The sequence below is a fragment of the Halichoerus grypus genome, chromosome 6 (assembly GCF_964656455.1).
Source record: "Halichoerus grypus chromosome 6, mHalGry1.hap1.1, whole genome shotgun sequence".
NCBI classification, from domain to species: Eukaryota; Metazoa; Chordata; class Mammalia; order Carnivora; family Phocidae; genus Halichoerus; species Halichoerus grypus.
Genome location: NC_135717.1, coordinates 149,838,142 through 149,846,619, shown reverse-complemented (window position 1 = coordinate 149,846,619; position 8,478 = coordinate 149,838,142). Strand labels below are relative to the sequence as shown.

The 8,478-nt window shown below is 37.2% G+C and overlaps 1 pseudogene; it reads left to right on the top strand.

Annotated features, from left to right (window-relative positions):
* The first annotated feature begins 7,041 nt into the window (after window positions 1–7,041).
* On the top strand, window positions 7,042–7,554 carry LOC144382157 (large ribosomal subunit protein uL23 pseudogene; annotated as a pseudogene).
* Window positions 7,555–8,478: the final 924 nt, after the last annotated feature.

The following is an 8,478-nucleotide window of genomic DNA, read 5'->3' as shown; positions in this document are numbered from 1 at the left end:
GTAACTCCAGGCTCTATTGAAAAGTGAGATTATGCTATTTCTTTGACTTTCAAAATAACCATTATCAAAACAAAAGAAAAAAAATACTTCTTTTGTGATATTTGGAGAACTTACTCTGAGCTAATATTTAACTGGCTCTTCAGTCACATGTCCATATTTTCCACTGACAATTTCTGAGTTTCTTCCTTTCTTCTTCCTCCTTAACTTTGTGCATTGTTTTCCTTATGTCTGAATGCTCTTCCAGCATTGATTTACTTATATTTTCTCTGCTTCTGAGACTTACGTCAAGTGCCAATTCCCTGAACCAGCCTTTCCCTGGTTCTCACATAGGTAGATCAAGTCGTTCTTGAAGGAAGTAACTATATATATCATACAAATATCACCAGTGCCTTTCACAAAGCCTTACCTAGAGTAGGTACTTATTAAATATTAGGTACTAAATTATTTTCTGAATGCATATAAGGAAAACAAACTAGTATTCAAAGATGAATAGGCATTCCTGAATTCCAACATTTAGCATTGAAATCAGACTCTTTTATATTCCAGAGGCAAAGTTCTTCACTGAGGAAAAAAAAAGAAATCATTTTTTTGTAATGTCACATACCTTGAATTCTGAGGGTCAGAAAATATTTAATTTTGTAATATTAAAATACGGTTTAGAGAAATTAAACTAGCAAATTCCTCACTTGGGTAATATGCTTTATTTTTACCCAATAAATATTTTTATAATATATTTTAATGTGTATAGATTTCCCCTTTGTGAAAACCGATGGACTTAGTAAAGTTTAGTCACTAATTTATGTATACACACAACTTTTTTTAACATAAGATTTTGATTCCTACAGCTAGAAAAATTATGAAATTAACTCTCATTCCTAACTCTATCTACCCCTAGAAGCCATGCTCAATCCACAATCTCATTGGCAGGTGAACTTGACTTCTCTGTCAAGTGAGTCACTTGAAATGGAAACATTACTTTAATAGAACCTATCTGAGTCAAGTTAATCTAAAGAAAATACAAGGAAGAAAGAAAAAAGTTGCCATGTCGTATGAATATGCAGAAAAGCATAACTTAAAATGAATAGTTAGGGAACAAAGTCTCTAAATAATATTTTTTTTGCTGGACCTCAACCTTACTAATTTTAGAAATTAAAATATACTGCTAAAATGGCTGCATCTCTAATACCAATATGAAATCCAAGGAGCCAAAAAGCTAAATACAAGTTTGGTGGTTTTTAAAGGTATGTCTAAAAATTCTTTGATACTCCTTCCCTTGAGAATAGGAGCTTAGTTCCCCCCTCTTTTAGTGTGGGATAAGCTTGGTTATTCACTTCCAGCAAAAAAGAACTCTAGAAGGATGGGGATCACTTCCAAGATCAGGTTATAAAAAGATTTCAGCTTCTATCTTGTGTATAGTCAATCTCTGTCTCCCCATCTCTGTCTTTATCTCTCTCTGTCTGTGTGTGTCTATGACTCTGTCTCTGTCTCTTTCTGTGTCTCTGTCTCCCTATCTTTCTCTGTCTTTCTCTCTGTGTGTGTCTATCTCTCCATGTCTCTGTCTCTGTCTTCTCTCTATGTCTGCTTATCTGTCACTCTGCCTCTGTCTCTCTCTCATCACCCACTCTCAAAGAAACCAGCTGCAGCAGATGAGGCAGTTCTGGAAAGGTGGAAGCTAGTTCTCAGGTCCTAAGGACACTCAGGCAGCCCAATGGAGAGGTTTTCATGGCAGAGGACTGAGGCCTTCTGCCACCAGCCATGCCAGTGGGCCATTTTGAAAGAGACTTCATCAACCCCACTCAAGGCTTCAGATGTCTTCATCCCCAACTGATGTTTTCCTACAACTTCAACTAAAACACTATATTAGTTTTCTCTTGCTATGTACCAAATTACCACACACTTAGTGGCTTAAAACAATGTACGTTCATTATCTCACAGTTTCTATGGATGCAGCCCAGCTAGATCCGATCTACGGATCCAAGCCCAGGCACAGCTTAGGAGGGCCTCCTGCTAAGGGTTTCACAAATGAATCAAGGCTAAACTGAATTTCTTTCTAGAGCTCAGGATACTCTTCCAAGCTGCTGGTTGGCAGAACTAATTTCCTTGCAGCTATAAAATTCTTAGTGACTTGCTTCTTCAAGCCCAGAAAAAAAGCCTCTCTGACCTCTAGATCCTCTTTTAAAGGGTTCACCTGAAAAGTGATGCCCATCTAGGATAATCTCCACCTGAAGAACTTAAAGTCAACAAATTAGAAACTTTAATTACATCTTCAAATTCCCTTCACTTTTTCCATATTCTGTTGAGTCAAAGGTGATTGTATACAGGTGTGAACACCAGGTGGCAGGAATCATGAGGGCCGTCTTAGAATTCTACCTACCACAGACCCCAAATCAGAACCATTCATCTAAGCTGCTCCCAATTTCCTGACTTATGTGAGATAAGACATGTTTTTTGCATTAAGTTGTTAAGTACTCAAGGAAAAGAGTATCACTTTTACTGATATTTTGTTATACAGCAATTGATAACTAATACAGTGAGGCTATACTTGTGTGAATTATACTCAGGGGAGAGGGATTCAATATCATCCCTCTTCTCATCTTGGTTTGGAAAGCCCAGTTCTGATGAAAGGGTATGTTGAAAGAGTAATATATATCAGGTAAGGTTATAATCTTTGGGTTTCACATGAAGACCTTTCAGAAAAAAATAGCACAAAGTATTAGAAATTGCAGAATATAATCCTAATACTCAAAAATTAACTTAAGAAATTGATATAGAATTGGCACTAATTCTTACATCAGAGCTGACCCCTTAAGAAGCTATAGTATAATACATTTTGATGTCAGAGTAGAATAGAAATTTAGGACAGAATCATCTTATAGCCAAATCAGATCAACAAGAACAAATATGTTCTTCCTAACACATCAGTAATTAAAATTTTTCATATTAAAAGTCATGAAATATTTTTTCATTGAAAATTAATACCCATTACATGAAATTCTGCTCTGTAACAAATGAGGTTAAAAACAGATTCTGGGTCACCTGGGTGGCTCAATCAGTTGCGTTTCCTACCCCTGGTTTCGGCTCAGGTCATGATCTCATAGGTCATGGGACTGAGCCCCACCACATCAGGCTCCCATGCTAGGCAAGGAGTCTGCTTGAGGATTTCTCTCCATCTGCCCCTCCCCCCACTCACACACACACTCTCTAAAATGAATGAATAAATCTTATTTAAAAAAACAGTTTCCATACAGATGCATTATATAACCTTTCCTTATTACTTAGTAGTAATAGCAATGAAAAGTAGTGGCATGGATATGTGTTTAAGTAAAAAGATTACTTCATTATACATAAAACTGAAAGTTAATGAAAATAACTCTAACTTTTAATTCTCAGAGGATTTCTGTATAACCTCTGTTTTTTAATATATAACTGATCTTCTTAAGATCAGTTAATAAAAAAAAAGTTTTTGTTGTGTGTGAGTGAATTATGGATTACTCAAAAATCATGAATTATCTGTAGATCATCTTGCTTTCAAATATTTATTAGTTACTTATACTGCTACTTATATAACTTGTTCAGTGTAATAGAACATTTATTTTAATAAAATAACCAATTCAAAAGATAACATTAAAAAACAGTTATTACATGGGCGCCTGGGTGGCTCAGATGGTTAAGTGTCTGCCTTCGGCTCAGGTCATGATCCCAGGGTCCTGGGATCGAGTCCCGCATCGGGCTCCCTGCTCCTTGGGAGCCTGCTTCTCCCTCTGCCTCTCTCTCTCTCTCTCTCTCTCTATCTCTCATGAATAAATAAATAAAATCTTTAAAAAAAAAACCAAACAGTTATTACCTCTGTGTTGGGGGAAAAAAACCCAAAAAGCTAAAGAAGACAACTCTACCTTGGTGAGATTATTTGTATCAGTCAAATAGATGACAGAAATTATTTATTGTTTCAATAGTGGGGACAGACAAGAAACTAAGAATTATAGCAATAGGAATGTGGATTGTAAATTCATTATGATTTGTCTTTATTGTTTTAATGAATTCCCAGTATAGAAGTGATATCTTCATTCACGTACAAGTATGAATGAAGTTTTAAAGGCAAACAATGTGATTTTAGACTCTTTGCCTTACTGCTTATTGTATGTTACCATTTTTGCAACATCGGGAAAAGGCAACTCTACATCTTATCTTCATGGCCAGCAGCATTGCTGCAAAGCAGAAACTATGAAAACAAGAGAGGAGGAGGAAATAGTAAGCAATCAGAATTCTTTTCCTAAGGAGAAAGAGGCCCCTGGTATCTAACTAGTCATAAGGCAATTTATGAATACGAGGATTCCAAAAAGCAGTTTTGTAATATTGCCTTTAAAAATAATAAAACTTTAGAAACAGAGGATTTAGGGCAATGTTGCATGGTGGAATGAGCTTTAGAAAAGCACTTTTATACCCATTATTTCATTTCACCTTCCCAAGTTCCCTGTGAGTGAATAAGGCAAGAGATATCTCTGACTTTTGCAGATGAAAAACTGAGTCTCAGAAACATTGTTATTGGTCCAAGGTTGTATAGTTATTAAATGATAGACCTAGGAATAAAACTCAAGTTTTATGACTAGTTTTCTGAAGTTTTTTCTACTAGGAAATGTCACTTTGACTCATCCACAGAAGATAACTTTAAAATTGGATCTCCATGAACTAATAAGAGCCAAAGAGTCTTAATTTTAAAATGAGAAAGGTAGGATTTTATAACTCTCAGATTCAGCCTCCCAGAGAGTTAAAGTGACTTAGGCCTGGTCTTACAGTCAGCCTTGTGAAAGAGTTTATATGGTAGGTTTTAGCACTTTACTGATTAGAAATAGTGTTATTGTGGAAGATTCAATAGCTAATAAGCACTGGAACCACAAGTCTCCTCCACCTCACAGAGATTCTGGAGTATAGTGCAACTCAGGGATTTCAGGCAAATTATTCTCTAAATTGGGGTGTTCATAGCCCAGAGCCACTGTCTAAGAGAGTGTATGGAACTGCAGGGCAAACTGGACACATCTTTCCAGAGTGTCTATTTTACTCGGTACTGACCACGGTGGAAGAGTTTTCTTACACTAAGACAATGAGAAATATATCATAAACTGCAAAAATCAAATGAATTATTAAAATGAAAGAGAAGACTTCAAAGATATTTCTCACATTGGTGGTTTCTTGGATTCTGCCCCCAAGCTCCATGGGTGTTTATTTACTTTCCTCTGAAGCTAGAGTACGGTTTGTTAAAAAAAAAAAAAAAAAAAAAAAAAAGTTACGCAAGCAGTGCTTTAGGATACAAAGCCCCTTCCTCTCTATTCACCTCTCTCCATGATACGATCCTCTAGAGCAAACCCACCCTTTTCTTAAAATCCCAAGTCATAAAATTGTCATCAATTAGTCTACAACTTATGATTTCTTTATGTATCTTTATATATATATTCTTAGCCCTCTGACTGGACTAAAAGATATCTCCTTATCTTGATAAAGGAATGCTGTGTATTTTTCAAATCTGACATTTCTAAATAATTATAATATTGCCAGTTTCACACTGACTTCTCATTATTGGCTTGACCGATGCTTCCTGCTGCATTTGGCATGCCTATCTTAGAACTTCCGTTCTTATATTCCACTTAACCAATAGTTCCTTTTCTTTCCCTGCCACCTACCCCAACTCCTGTAAGCTAAAACTCTTTTTGTCCCTACACCAGATCTATAACACTTTCCAATCAAATCAAGGATGATATTTTACCTAAAAATTGAAATAGAAACTGAATGTAAAAACTAAATTGAATTTACAGAATGCCTATACTTAGACTTGTACAGTATGTAGCCTTTCCAGACTGGTTTCTTTCACTAAGCAATATGCATTTAAGGTTCCTACATATATTTTGTGGCGTGATAGAGTATTTCTTTTTATCACTGAATAAAATTTCATTGTATAGATGTATCACAGTTTGTTTATCCATTCACCTTTTGAAGGACATTTTGGTCACTTCTAGTGTGGTACAATTATGAATAAAGCTGCTATAAACATTTAGTGCAAACCGTTGGGTGTAACTAGATTTTCAATTTATTTAGGTAAACACCTAGGAATGTGATTCCTAGACCATATGGTAAGATGACTTTAACTATGTAAGAAACACAAACTGTTCTTCAAAATGGCTGTACCATTTTGCATCCCCACCAGCAATGAATGAGTTTCCATTGCTCCACATTCTTACCAGAATTTGATATTGTGAGGGTTTTGTTTGTTTTTTGGGGGGGTGGGGGGGTTGTGTTTTTTTGTTTTGTTTTGTTTTTGCATTTTAGCCATTTTAATAGGTGTAAAATGCTTTTTAAACTTGTTTTGTATTATTTGTTTCTCTTCAAGATTTACAGCCTATTAAAATGCTAAGCTGTATTCCTGCTAAAATAAAAATCAAACTTAAGCTCTGCATGTGTCTAATTTTTTTAAAAGATAAAGTATGTATAAATCTAGAAATACCCCAATAAACTTAGTGATAAATTGAATGAGATAGGAATGGAATACAGCAAAACTCCTCCTAATCCACAATATTATGCAACCTGAGCTTAAAAAAGACAGTTAATAAATACCACCATTTTGAAAAGAGATGTTTATATTACCTCTATTATGGGGCGCCTGGGTGGCTCAGTCGTTAAGCGTCTGCCTTCAGCTCAGGTCATGATCCCAGGGTCCTGGGATCGAGCCCCGCATCAGGCTTCCTGCTTGGCGGGGAGTCTGCTTCTCCCTCTCCTTCTGTCCTTCACCCCCTCCCCCCCGCTTGTGCTCTCTCTCGCACTCTCTCTCAAATAAATACATATAATCTTAAAAAAAAAAAAAAAAAAATTTTTTTATATTACCTCTATTATGAAGAACCAGCCAATTCCAGCCTGAGCATAAGACATGAAAGGAATAAATGCACATAATTTGAACTTTTTAGAATCAATTTCAAAGCCACTGAAGTTATTTTTCCTGAGATGTAAGCAAGGAGCACCTGACTTATTTGCAGTAAGAAAAAGGTGATAGGTAGCCCTTTTACGAAGATGGCGCCGAAGGCTAAGAAGGAAGCCCCTGCCCCACCCAAAGCCAAAGCCAAAGCAAAGGCTTTGAAGGCCAAGAAAGCGGTGCTGGAAGGTGTCCACAGTCACAAAAAAAAAGAAGATCCGCACGTCACCTACATTCCGACGACCCGACACTGTGTCTGCAGAGGCAGCCCAAATATCCTCGAAAGAGCGCCCCCAGGAGAAACAAGCTTGATCACTATGCCATCATCAAGTTCCTCCTAACTACTGAGTCAGCCGTGAAGAAAATAGAAGACAACACACTTGTGTTCTTTGTGGATATCAAGGCCAATAAGCACCAGATCAAACAGACTGTGAAGAAGCTCTACGACATTGACGTGGCCTGATGGAGAGAAGAGGGCATAAGTTTGACTGGCTACTGGCTATGATGCTTTGGATGTTGCCAACAAAATTGGAATCATCTAAACTGAGTCCAGCTGGCTAAATCTAAATATAAATTTTTTCACCAAAAAAAAAAAAAAAGATGATAGGTATTACTAATGATGTACATAGATTTCTTCATAAGGGAAGTCTTAGAGAAGACATAATCTCCATTATAATAATTCAGGCATTTTATGAATAAGAACTCACTATATGGTTTCACGTCACACTTTAGAGAAGGAAAGTTAGGAGCTTATTGAGGGTCCATACAAAGAAAAACCAATAACTAGCATCTTCTTCTGAAGGGCTCAGGATGACATCCTGGGAATAGAGTGGACTTTACAGGCTGATGGGGTTGGGCTGAAAAAAGATTTTCTGTCTAGCCTATAGTAGATGCTCAAGAGTTCTCTAGAGGCTTTGAGGTAGTTGCCATGTGTTACAGGTTGGGGTTTACAGGAAGCAGATTCTTAGAGACAGAGTGTAGCATGCAGGAAGTTTATTAGGAAGTACCCTTGAGATCCAGAGCCATGGAAGAACAGGGAAAGAAGCAGATTAAGTAAGGCTGCCAATAATACCAGATAAGCCCATACGGAGCTCGAAAGCTTAAGTGGCCCAAGAGAGTTGCCCCTAGTCCCTAAAAGGACTAGGACTTTCTACCCTTGCCTTGATCAGTCATTGGATGTAAACCACTCCTGGAAGGGCATGATTTTGGGAAAAGTGGATCCCTATAGCTTACAAGGCTCCATCTGAGTTTTGTCTGCTGACAAAACTCCTACAGTTAGGAGGATCTGGCTGGGCCATGTCTGTGCTCATCACAGGTCACTCCTTGCATCCCTATGATCTATTCTTTCATATACATTCAGAGAGCAGCTACTCCAGGATTCCAGTGAATCTCCTTTTCTGGAGAATACCTAAGAAGAGGAAGTCTACAGGGACCAAATTTAGTCCTGGCCACTGCAGCTGGTTTTTAGGCTGCAGCTAATAATCTACCTATCCCTACTTTTCCATCCATTCTGTGTTCCTTTT